The sequence below is a fragment of the Trachemys scripta genome, chromosome 9 (genome assembly GCF_013100865.1).
Source record: "Trachemys scripta elegans isolate TJP31775 chromosome 9, CAS_Tse_1.0, whole genome shotgun sequence".
NCBI lineage: Eukaryota > Metazoa > Chordata > Testudines > Emydidae > Trachemys > Trachemys scripta.
Window position 1 is genome coordinate 59,442,659 of NC_048306.1, and position 13,708 is coordinate 59,456,366.

At 43.3% G+C, this 13,708-nt stretch overlaps 1 protein-coding gene across 1 annotated transcript in view; it reads right to left on the reverse strand.

The window, feature by feature from the left end:
- The window catches only part of GPC1 (glypican 1), a 306,530-nt gene that overhangs the window by 32,099 nt on the left and 260,723 nt on the right, over positions 1-13,708 (reverse strand). The window lies entirely within an intron of this gene.

The following is a 13,708-nucleotide window of genomic DNA, read 5'->3' on the forward strand; positions in this document are numbered from 1 at the left end:
CTGCAGGGTGGGCCCTTTCACAACCAGTGAGAGCCAGTTTTACTAACCTGGCTCTCTCTATCCTTTCTGTTTTCACTGTCCCTGTGTCATGACTGTGACCTGTAATTCTGCAACACTGTCACACTGTAACTCCTGCACTGGGAGAGTCTTTTATAAGCATCAGCAGGTTATTTTGTTAGGTAAGTGTCTTGTTTCAACCATCTGGCAGATGTGGATAGCCACAAGCTTCCTCCATGAACTTATATTGACTGCACTGACAGTTTGCTCCTGAAATGTGAACTGCCTCTTATGCGAGGCTGATCCCATGGGGGAGCCTGAACATTACAGGCATTCTGCTGGGGGCATAGGAAAGGAAGGTGGGGTGAAGAGCTTGCGAGGGTGATCCAAAGGGTCAGCCTGAACCATTTTGAAAATACCTGCAATTTGGGGTACTCCAAAGGTTTAAAGAAATTGCACTTGTAACATATTTTTGTGAGCCTCAGGGATAAACCATTTCTGGAAGGGATGGCTAACCAGCATCCAGACACGGGAGAAGGGGCTGATCAGCATTAGAGGAAGGGAAAGCCTCCAGCTATAATTTGGTGCAGAACCAGATCAAGAAGCTCCTGAGAGCTCCCTGAAGAACACTCCCCTCCAACCCACTACTACAGTGCTGTGTTGCAACCATTAGCTCAAATAGGACTCTGGCAAACCTGGCCAGTCTATAATATTAACTAGCATACCAATTTTTTTGGCCAATATCCATTTGCAATTTTCTTGTTAGGTGATTTAAAAGAAATGGCTTAATGTTCCTTTTTCAACCAATCAATCAAATGCCAGTAGCTTAGCACTCATGAGAAATTATGCAATAGCAAGAACAAACAAGTGTGATGGACGGGGGAATGCTCTGTCTTGAAAGAGATCCAAGTTGCAAGATTCAGTTTCCTTTTAAGCTTGCTGTGGTCCAAGAATAAGCAATACCGAGGCAGCTTTAGCATGCTCCCACTCTTCTGAGCCCACTGTTAGAGGTCCAGAGATAAAATCCCTAAGGTTTGTCTTCCTCAAACACTCTTCTCTATAGCCCTTTATTTTTAGTACGCCTTGAAAAGGATGTCTCCACTCTGCTGGGTTTTTATTTTGAAGGAATTAGTTAAAGGACCGCATGAGAAGTCTTCCTGAGGTTCAGATACCGTACAGACATCCCAGAACTGCTCCCCATGTTAAAAGTTAGAAGGAGGAGGTTTCAATTTCTTTGGTTTCTATAAAATGAAGTTTCTAAACCTCAGAAAACTGATGGGATAATGTAGAAAAATTCTCTCTCTGTACACAACAAATATCCACAGAAGCCCAAATCCACTAAGGACTTAGTCATTGCACCTAACTTTTAGGTGCCCGGTCACTTTGGCTACATGTCCACAGGGATAAAATACCCTCTACCCTTGCAGGATCCCGGAGCTTGGGCTCCAACCCAAGCCCCAACATCTACACAGTGATTTTTCAGCCCTGGAGCCTGAGCCCTGCGACCCCAAGTCAGCTGACTCAGGCCAGCTGTGGGTTTGTTATCCCTATGTTGATACAGTCCCAGTGGAATCCACAAACCCTGGGTGAGGCCCTTCGGCTCCCTATACTATGCATGGGAACAGATAGCTGCCTGAGAAAGGGATCCACAAAAGCCAGCTCACTAGGCAGGGAGCTGCCTAAACTAGCCAACGGGAGATGATGACAAGAGGTGTGAGTCCTATGCCCGGCCACTCCCATGGAGTTAGGCGCTTAGTCCGGGCTGGAGGGAGGCACCTATCTCGCTTGGGATCCATAGCTAGGAACCCTCATCTAGAGTCAGGTGCCTAAGCGGTTTCTTGGCAGAACAGCAGCAGCACATACCTGGCACCACACAAAACGACTGAAGGGAGGAGACAGCCTCCCTTATAACCTCTTGCCCAGTGGTCAGGGAACTCACCCCAGAGGCAGGTTCAGTTCCCCATTCTGCCTGGTGACTACAGCGTCATTCTCACTCTTGCTGGCCCAATGTATATTTTAGTTATTTATACCAAGTGGAATGGCTTCAACAGAGGGACAACATCAGACTATCCCCTAGTTCATTGGTTAGGGCACTCACTTGAGAGGTAGGGGAAGCCAGTTCAAATCCCTTCTCATGAGGCAGAGGTGGGAACTGAAGTGGGTTCTCTCACATCCTGGATGAGTTCCCTAAGAACGGGGCTGAAGACGATAAAGGTAGCTTCCTTTCTCCTCCACCCCCCAGCTGTTTTCTGCAGAATTACATGTGGCCGGAGCATGCCTACCAGATCGGGCCCTGCAAGCGACACAGGCAATGTCTTCTCCTGGTTTCAGGATCATTCTAGGGTTCAGCTGGGGGTCCGGGCGGCTGCCTGAGGCACAGTGCACATGCCTAGAGACAGAAACTTAGGTGCCTTGGGGACTTTTTACAGTGAACATTTAGGCACCAAATGAGTTTCGCCAACTACAGACACCTGTGATTGCACTGGTGCCTAAACCTAAGTCCCTTTGTGGATCTGGGCCCTAATGCTTTAACTCTGCCAGATAAAGTACATACTACCTGAAATACTACAGAAATACTAAAACCTAGTGTGACCAGGTGTTCCCAAACACCTCATCCCCAGCCCCAGCCCAGAGTCTGCACCCCCAGCCAGAGCCCTCACCCCCCCATACCCAAACCTCTGCCCCAGAGCAGAGCCCCCTCCTGCACTCTGAACCCCTCAACCCCAGTCTGGAGCCCCCTTCTGCACCCCCAAACCCCTCATCTCTGGCCCCACCCCAGAGCCCTCACCCCCTGTCGCATCCCAACCCACTGCCTCAGCCTGGAGCCCACTCCTGCACTCTGGACTCCTGATTTCTGACCCCACCCTAGAGCTCACATCCAGAGCCCTCATCTCCTCCTGCACCCCAGCCCCCGGAGCCAGCCCAGTGAAAATGAGCGAGTGGGTGAGGGTGCGGAGAGTGAATGACAGAGGGAGTGGGGATGGAGTGAGCAGGGGTGGGGCCTCGGAGAAGGGGTGGGGCATGGGCGGGGCATTGGAAGAGTGGCGGGGCAACAGGCAGGGCAAGGGTGTTCGGTTTTATGAGAGTAGAAAGTTGGCAACCCTACTAAGACCTCAACCTTGAAGAAAACTGCAAAAGTTTAAAAGCTTTGCTCTCTCTTTTAAAAGAGCTTCTTCTTTTGTTACCACTGCAAACACACACACAAACAGAACCAAAGGGGTAAAATTAGTGCACTCATTCTTCAAATCCTTGCTACAAGGTACTAAAATGCGTATTTAATCACTGGGATTAAATTGGTTTAAAAAGTGTAATGCTTCCTTCGCACCAGCAGGTGGAGCTTTTACCCTACTCAAGTAACAGATGAGGAAAAGTTTGAGAAACAAACCAAAACTCCATCCATCACTTATTAACCTAAGACAACAACAAGGTACAATGAAAATATCATTTAAAATGTAAGATTTTCTTATGAAACACAGGACTTGAATAAAATGCACCGAATGTTAAATGCGGGGACAACAGTTAAGAGTAGATGAAATATAAATGCATGCTAGAAATAGCTAACACCAGCCAGAAGCAGACTATTCAACTTGAAATACTGGAAATTCAGTCTGGAAGGGAGTGCTACTTTTTCTTCTAATGAGTCTTCACCAGAGCTGTACTGTGAAAATCCAGTATAAGAATTAAACTTGCATGCTTGTGAATGCTTACAAGAAAGTACTGAGGAGAACTTTGCTATTTTTCCAGACCTGCAGAAGAGCTCTGTGGAGTTTGAAGGTTTGTCCCTTTCACTAATAGAAGTTCTACAACAGAAGATATTACCTCACCCACCTTGTCTCTCTGATTACTTAACTTACTCATGGATATTTTTCTTTTCAAAGTGAATTTAATGCTCACAAAGCCAGTGGAGACGGACATACCCCCCGTCCCAGGATAGCCCCAGCAGGGGCAGCAATTCTATAGTCTCCAGGATGCTCTGCCTCTACACAGACTTGATAAGACCATCTGTGTGTGAGGAGAGTTAATACTTCGTGCTAGTCACTCCATGTCCTTGCTGCCAAAATTAGCCAACAAGGGTGCAACTATTGTTATTTCCTGTGATGTAATCCACTGTCCTGCAACCGGCCTCCTATAGGCCACTCAACAGCTGTCAGAGGGACATAGCTTGGCTAGCCAGCTAACCATCCTAAAAAAGCAACTGCTTGCTTACTGTTCACATCTGTCTTTGGATGGCCGTTTCAGATGATGTACTAGGCACAAAGAACACTGCCTGGAGTTTCGAGCTAAGCTCCTGAGAGTTGGAAAAAAACTATGCCTTTACCGCATAACTGAGCGAACATGACTTGGATGTCAGACAGAGAATATTTGTGCATGGCCAATTTGTCATTCTTGCAAAGTGACTTTTTCCACCAGAGGGACACTTTAATGCCACATCGTACAAGGCAGCTTGGAGGCAGCGTGCATAGCACAGTACGGTGCAATATCCACACATGTAAACCCTTCTGCATTTACCTGTCCTATGTTTAAGCCTGGCAGAATTCGATTTAAATTTTTTTTTCCACAGATAATATTAATGTATATTGTTAAACAATTTTTCAATTTTTTTTATTGATTTAAATTTTCAATATAAATGTTTCACTGTTGTGGGCAATTATGGGAGGTCAGACAATTATTTAATGACCGTAGGCACGGAGATTAAAAACAATTAAAGCTTTATATCCATTAAAACATAAATAGTCAATATCACATGTCAAAATATACAAAGTAAAATATCCTTAAATCAAACTCTATTGAGTTCTCAAGCAGCATTTTTCTTATATTGCCTATCTGTAAATTTCAATTATCATCGATGGAAATATTTTTTGTCAGTTTGTGAATGTATGATGACATTGGCGTTTACTAACATTTACCAATAAAAATGGAACCCTTCTAAACCTACCTATGTTATCCCTTTCCCCTGTGCCTGTCCCTGCTGTATACACAGTAGGTGATTTATTCATGCACCAATTGTTGATGTTAAAATGATCTCTCCCTTAAATCTGTCAGATTGTGAGTGTTCAACTTTATCTCTGAGCAGCAAGGATTAGTAGTAGTCTCTGCTGGTATCCAGATGACTCCAGGTCCCTGTACCCCTTTAACCTGCTAATTATTCCACTTGTTAATGATCATGCTCTTCCAATTTTGCAGACAGAATGAGCAGATGTGTCTAAAATGGACACCAGTGTTGCTCAATGGCTGGGGATCTTCCCGAGACTAGGAGGGTGAGATTATGGAAGTGTTTTCCACATGGACTTTGCCTTGATAGCACTCAATCCTGCCCTCACTTATACCCATGTAAGTCCATTAACTTCCACGGTGTTCGTCCCACTGTACCTCTGTGTGAGAGGAGAATCAGGCTCTTGCCCTCCGAATCTGCTGTTGCTTCCATCTAACATACACAGTGATAGGGCTGCTCCAGGCTTGGGCTCACTGAGCTAAAATGTAGAATCTGGCAGGGGACTGTATGGAGCCTGAAGGGTTCGATTTAAAATGTGTTTAGGAACTAAGCTCTCCCAGTTCAGCTAACAGGCTCTGGAAGCATACTAACCCTTGCAGGTTATTTTGTTGAACCAAAAGGGCTTTGAGGTGGTGAGGGTAGGATAAGAGCTGGCTGACGCCCACAGGGCCAGCTATGCAAACAATCCCACACAGTTTTTGAGAACTTGGACAGGAGATTCGCTAGCACAGTGTACCTTGAAGTCAAGGTTCAGGAGGATTTGATGTGAACATTCCACATAGCTCTAATCCTAAAGTATTTGCTTAGATCACTCGTCCAAATGTCTGGATTCCTTGTCCATTGCTGAAGGAGATGCTACCCAAGAAGTAAAGGGGACTGATTGCTTTCTTCCAGCAAACATCCTAATTGCAGATAATATTTTGAAATTGGGCCAGTGTAGCATTTTTCTCTTTTTAAAATATGAACTACACGGAGACTCTTTTCCTACACACAGTACTTATTAGTGGAGTTGAGATGTCTAGCTTTGAAAGGAGTCTCAGAAATAGCTTGGAGACATTCAATCAGAAATTAATTTATTATCTTTATAGACTATATGTTGAGAGCTTATATTGTACTGTACCAAACAACTGGCTATAGAATCTCTCTCTAGATCTCTTGGATATAGTGAGGTTAAGGGATGGCAGCACTAATTGTTTGGGCTGTCTGCCTTTTCTCTACTCTTGTGGCTTTGTGCTATTGTACAATAAAGCTATTGTATTGATAACACATTGTGACTTTTTTCTTCTATAGTAACACATACACCCCTGACCCCAGGAAGAAAATCTCCATAGGGAGCAAAAGGAGAATGGACAGCATTACGGGTACACCTCAGCAACCCTGGCAAACAGTGGGTGGTACATACTCACACAACTCGACTCCTTGAACAAAGGGAATGGCAGAATCAGGTCCAGAAGTCAAGATACTCAAAATGAGGAGCTAATGTTATGCAAGTGATGGAGAAAACTGTCACCAACATCCCTAAAACACAGCTCTGCAAAAGGGCTGATCAAGTGATGCACGTTGTTTCCACTAGAACGCCTTATTGAGTTATATGGAAAGACTCCAGGAAGACCAGGAAGGAAGATCCAAGTAAGGTTGCCAACTACGTAACATTTAAAAATCGGACACTCCAGCAAGAGTACTGGCACCTTCCCTTCCCTGCCCCTACCCCTGAGTACCCGCCCCTGCCCCGCTTCTTCCCCGGAGGCCCTGCTCTTGGCCTGCCCCTTCCCCCTAAGCTCCCCCCTTCTGTTTGCTCCTCTTTCCCCCTCCCTCCATCACTCACTGCTTTTCCCCTCTCCACCCCTCCCTGCGTGGGTCAGGAGGGACTCGCCTGCAGAGCCGGGGCTGGGAGCTACAGCCGCCTGATGCAGGTAGAAGGTGGCCCTAGCTGAGAAGGGCTGGCGCGAGTGATGATGTGGTGCCTCCCCTGCCTGCGGTGACCGGACTTTGGTGTCTGGTCAGTAGATCTGACCGGACACCATCAGGTCCCCTTTTCCACCAGACTTTCTGATTGAAAACCGGACACCTAGCCACCCTACATCCAACGGCCAGCTACGCAGCACAGCAAAGGCTTCCACTTTCCATCTTCTCATTGCCCTTACTTTACAAAACAGAGACGTGGACATTTCTACTGTAGGGCCACATTTGGAGGCATTTCCTTTGGAGCCAGGGAAAGCCATGATGTTTGTCACTGGCCATGGGACTCCAATTTTGTATGATGAGGGAGGCCTTGAAAGTGCTGCTATTTATATCCTTACACAGGCTATTGTTAAGGGTGCAGTACTGCAGCTCCCCATGGAAGAGTGCATGGTTTTTTTGGTGGTGGCCTTTTTTACTGCTTGGCTAGTAGTAAGGTGGGTATGTGTTTTAACAGGGAAAAATAAAATATATATGTAATGGGGGTAAAACTTCATAGAGAGGTGGAGGTGGCTGATTGGTTAAAACCAATAAGGGGCACAGCCAAGGGACTATAAAATTGGTCTGCAGCCTCAGCAGCTCATTCCAGCCTATGAGTTCAATCCACCTAGAAGTTCGCTTCAGCCTGGGAGTACTCAGGTTTACAGGCTCAGCTAGGCCAAGGAGTTTGATCCATATTAGGAGCTCAGCCCCGATGAGTGCCTAGATTTAGATCTCAATGTCATCTTAAGGATTTTTGCAAGATACTTCCTTGCCCCCCATGGTAGGGTGTTTATTTCATGTGACTGTTGTTATTGGAACATTGCAAGTTAAATTAATAAGCTTCATTTATTAAAAGTCCCTTATTTTGATATTTCTTTATTGTGATATTTACAAAGGATTCCTACCTTCATCTCTCCACTCTACTTAAGAGTCTGGTACCACATTTCCCCTGTTAAAACAGTAGTGTGACACCCAAAGGAGCCTATATATATATATTATATATACACACATATATATATAGCCTGTTATTCAGAAGTGCTGAACTGCCCTTGACTTCAAGTTAAGCTGCTAGGTGCTCAGCACTTATGAACATCAGCCACTTGGGTGTCTAAAACTCAACTCAGGAGTCTACTATGAGGCACCCACTTTTGAAAATCTTGACCTATACATTTTGTACCTTCAGCAGCAGCCCCTGTGGCACAGATTTCAAAAGGATTCATTACTATTACCCTATGATTTGCATTTAAAAAGTCCACTAGAAAATTTGTCTTGCTCTTCTATGCAGCGGCATGCATCTACGTATACAATGTTTGCATTGCATGCCCCTGAATTCACAAAAAATGTGGTCCAACTGGCAGCCCATGGGACCATTCTGTCCAGCCCCTGAACATGCACTGTAGAACAAAATTGTGTCCTCTGCAAAGCATGACCTTGCATACACTGTACGCACAAGGTCACACCGCATGGACGATGCCATTTTATGGAACTTCACTAAAAAGTCTGGACCACCTAAGGCAGTGTTCTCAACCAGGGCTATGCGTACCCCTGAGGTTCTGCAGAGGTCTTCCAGGGGGCACAACATCTCATCTAGCTATTTGCCTAGTTTTACAATAGGCTACATAAAAAGCACTAGAGTAAAGTCAGTACAAACTAAAATTTCATACAGACAATGACTTGTTTACACTGCTCTATGTACTATACACTGAAAAGTAAGTACAATATTTATATTTCAATTGATTTATTTTAGAATTATATGACAAAAATGAGAAAGTCAGCCATTTTTCAGTAACAGTGTGGCTGTGACACTTCTGTATTTTTATGTCTGATTTTGTAAGCAAGTAGTTTTTAAGTGAGGTGAAACTTGGGCATACGCAAGACAAATCAGACTCCTGTAGGGGGTACAGTAGTCTGGAAAGGTTGAGAGTCAATGACCTAATGCAGACAAGTGTGGAATTGAAACGTACATGACAGACCAGAGCTAGTGGTGCAAACTCTTCATCAGGATGGAAAGCTTAGTGCAAAATTGTTCACTAAAAGTTGCTGCATGTCTAAAAGCACGCCACAGCTTCCAGGTCAAAGAGAATTGATATTATACTGTGAATAAAATAGAGCATAGGAACAGACAAGTCTGAGGGCTGCAAAAGAAAGCTAGTCTGAAGAGAAGTATTGTGCTGGACTGGAATGTCTCCAGGGGAAGAACAGGATAATCTGGAGGACGATGTTAGGAGGAAGATCTTGAGGATGAATGGGACGATCTAAGACAAGGCAGTGTATTAGTAAAAAGTCAGTTTAGGACTTCTGATTCAAGTAACAATTAGTGTTTGCCTTTTATTTAAAAAAAAGTCAACTTGCTTTTAAAAAAAATTATTTTTCCCCCCATAAATGTCTACAGAATAAGGAGAAAAATTCTGCAGAACTTGGCAACATAGGCGCCAACTCCGTGGGTGTTCCAGAAAAAATGGTGAGTGTTGAACACCCACTGGCAGAACCCCTATCAGAATCTCCCCCTCGCCTAGTGCCTCCTGCCTGCCGGCAGGCTCCACCAATCAGCACCTCCTCCTCCCTCCCCGCGGCTCCTGCCCACAGCAATCAGCTGTTTTGCAGCGTGCAGGAGGCATGGGGGGGCGGGAGGGCGGAAGCGAGGATGAGGAACGCTCGGGGGTGGAGTGGGGGCGGGAAGAGGTGGGGAGGGGAAGGAGTGGAAAGAGGCGGAGCCTTGGGGGAAAGGATAGAGGGGGGTCTGATACAAATCACACTGAAGTGAAAGGAAAGACTCTCACTGACTTCAGTGAACTTTGAATCAGGCCTATAGAATCTTCCATCACTAAGTGGGGGTTGTGCTCCAGTCAGTCCTGATTGATCTGATGAGTGCTTATTTTCCAAACTGAAATGGGTTGATGTTCTCACTCCAGTTCCAAATGGATAGCCACCACATCACAGAAGCTACTACAACTGTCCCTACTGTAGAACCTCAGAGTTATGAACACCTCGTGAATGCAGGTTGTTCGTAAATCTGAGCAAAATTTTATGGTTCTTGTTTCAAAAATTTACTACTGAACATTGAGTTAATACCGCTTTGAAACTTTATTATGCAAAAGAAAAATGCTTGTAACCATCTTCATTTAAATGAAACAAACACAGAAAATTTTCTTATCTTATCACATCTTTTTTTTAAACTTGTCAAATCTTTCCCTTTATGTTTTTAGTAGTTTACATTTAACAAAGTACCGTATTTGCTTTTTTTCCCTGCTGCTGCCTGTTTTTGCGTACTTCCCGATCCAGATGAGGTGGGTGGTTGACAGATCATTTTGTAACCCTGGTGTTCGTAACTCTGAGGTTCAACTGTAATTAGCTCACATGTTGGCTATCTCAGCAGACACACCGCAGACACACCAAAGACTGAACGGACTTGGTGACTGAACACAACTCACCCCCTAAGGACATTTGCTTTCAGGTCAGGGTTGGTGAAACTGCATTAAGAAGTTTACTCTGAAGATGCTCGGGCTATATCTGTTATGTCAATAACTCTCGGGAGCACTAACTTCACACACACACACACACACACACACACACACACACACACACACACACACTCTCTCTCTCTCTCTCTCTCTCTGAAGTAATATATAAAAAATGTACAGTACTCTTTGGCCTTGATATATTAAGGAAAAGCCTGCTTGTGAATTTCCATAAGGATCAGTTTTTTTAAAAAAGTCTCAGTTCTGATAGCTGTAATTTCATTAGTTTCCCTTCAGGGGAAAAGTTATTTTATTCATACCGGCAAGATCCCAAACCAAGCCCTTTCCAATGTCCTTGCTCTTTCACTCTTACCCCCCGACCACTGAAAAGCATTTAAAAATTACACCTAACTTCTCATTCAACATCTGACTGATCAAACATCTGGTGCCAATTAAAAACTGATGAAAAACACCAGGTTTCCAACTAAGATTTGTAATAACTGATAACTATGAATAGTCAAAGCCAGCTATTAATCACAGGTGGCCCAAAATCAGAAGCATGCAAACTCCTGAAGATTAAGTAAAACATCATTTGCTCATCTTTAAATAATATAGCACTGCATGAAGACAGCACATGACAATTATTGATTTATCTGAGCACTATTAATCTGTCCCAGCCTGTGCTAAAGTACAGGCTGTTGAAATACCTGGCTGCACTCCTGTCAATGCCATTTTTATTACAATGAGAATTTCATTAGAATCACTTCATGAGAGAACAAGTCATCAGGATTCTGAAGTCTTTTCTAATGTCAATCGACAACTCAGTCGAAAGAAACAATGCAGCCTTTATGCAAACAAAGATCTCTAAGAATTCTTCCCCATCTCACCCTTGCATTCTCTCGCCTCACCCCTCCCACTTGATTAGAGGCAGGAGTTGCTGCAGGGGTTAGAGTCTGTGCTCTGACACCTCTCTCATTAAAATATGTTCGTACATGTTCTCAGAAAGCAAGTATGGAGTAACGTGCTGGCAGACATTTGATATTTGTCTTTATATTTTAATCGAAGAGAATCAGAGTCATTTTCCAGGGGTAACACTGGGGAGATGATTTAAACTGTTCAAATTTTTAAAGTTTTATTGGTGGAGATTCTCTAAATATATAGATAGATAGATACAGATATATCTAGATACAGAGATAGAAATAGATATTGATATGGAATAAATAAATAATTCATAGAAATAAAGATCAATCCAAATGTAAAATAATGATTTGTTTATCATTTACATTTTTTTTTTCAAATTAATCCCAAAATATTCTTGTTGTGACCTTGTTGTGCTCTCCTCTTGAGTTCTTATCTGTTCTCTTCTGATGGAGACACATCCTGATCCCACTGAAATCTCTGAGGGTTTTGCCATTGACTTCATTTGGACCAGGATTGAGCCCTGGGAATTTTTCTTTCAAGACCTACTTGTACATAGTATAGTTTAGCTACAAAACTTATAATATTAGAGCTCATCCAACACAGATGTAATTTCCAGACATGTGAATTACCTCAACGGCCTTTAGCTTCCCTCTCTTCATGGGTCTCCTTCACCATTGGGATCTACTGGAGTCTTTTCTTAGTACTGTGAACTAGAAACTATGTCAAGATGTCAAGAATAGGTTCACAATAGGCTGTGTGACCTATCCCCCAAGAATCTGAACCTATCCCAGTCAAATCAAAGTCAGCAGTAAAAATATTTACTGAAAAATACAGATTTTAACTTGGAATCAATGCACTATTCAGTAATTTATCAGATGCAGAAATAAATATACAAAATGCAACAGAACAATTTTAAAATAATTATTTTAATTACTACTAAGTAGAAATCACCTGCCCCATCCTGCTCCCACTTTAATTATGTAAATGGAAGTTTTGCTATTGACTTCAATAGGAGTACCCCTCCCCCAACCCCCAACCTATTCATAAATCCTGGCTAAAAATGGCAAAAATGCTTAGTATACAAAATAGTATTGTGTGGTATGTCATTTTAATTAAAACAACCTTCCAGCTGGGTATACAGTGTTTGATTTAAGTGGCAATGAGCTAATCCACTGGAACAGAAACTCGCCCTGTGAAATGCATTGTTCCACCAAAAGCACTGACATTTCAAAAGGCTGTCATCAAGTATTATCCTGCAATTGTGGTTTATATCAAGAGATGAACTCTGTACTCCTCTGTGGCTACTTCCCTTTCTGGGTTGACTCCATTCTTTGTTGATAAAACCACTTCACTCCACCACAGCAAGCGCCTCGCCTGGACAACAGTCTTTTAGAAAACTCGATGTCACATCTAGTATGAAAATAGAATTCAAAATTTTGCAACGCTCACGATACAGCCACACTAAGTGACTAATGCACTGAGACTCCCTGTCTGACTGTTCATCACCAGCATTTGCAAACCAGACAGCAGATCCTTCAGGGAGGAGAGGTGCGCTTGAAGAGAATACGTCAGAAAACCGAGAACACATAATTCTCTGCATTCAAAGTGGCATTTGTTTCCTTCATTTCCCTCCCCTCCTGAGCTGCGTCTAAGTCAATTACTGTAAAATTAATGGTTTTGCAAACAATTCTCAATGGGGGGGAAGGCACATCCAATTTTTTTTTAAACTCTCATTCAATTTCGAAAGGAATCAGTTTGAAAGAACTGACAAAAAGAGTTCCTTGTTATTTCATTGATTGTATGCTTTAGTGCACTGTTATAAGTCTTCAAATGATGAGCATTGCACAAAAACTATCTGTAGATTGAGAGAAGTAATCAATTAAAGGGACATCGTCAAGTAGGTAATCTAGTGGGAGGGTCCTTGGGATTCTAATAGCTCTAGTCTCCTCATAGTACACACACTTACTGGTAACAGGTTAGGCCTCTGATTCTTCATTTCACTGCCAAAAGGAAGTTTATATTTTTGTAGAACATGGGGGGAAAAAAGTCAAGCTTTGTTTCCCCTTGGTGCATGTAAAAAGCACACATCACCCATTTGTGTCCCCTAACGTATGATTTACACGTACGACTTCAGTGGCCACCATTCAACATCCATGTGATATCAATGTGATACATTTCTCTTGCATCCAAGATCATCTAACTTTCCTCTTTCCACTAAACCATCTATGCAGGTTTTATTGGAACGTTCCAAACCCATGATCAGAGTCAACCAGCTGTCATTTAAAACAACAAGGCCGCAAGCTCGGAGCCTGGTGCAAACCACTGGGACAGAGAGGAGGCGGCTCCAGTTGGAATAACTGAAAACCGCACTAAATACTGAATAAAGCAAACAATTTTC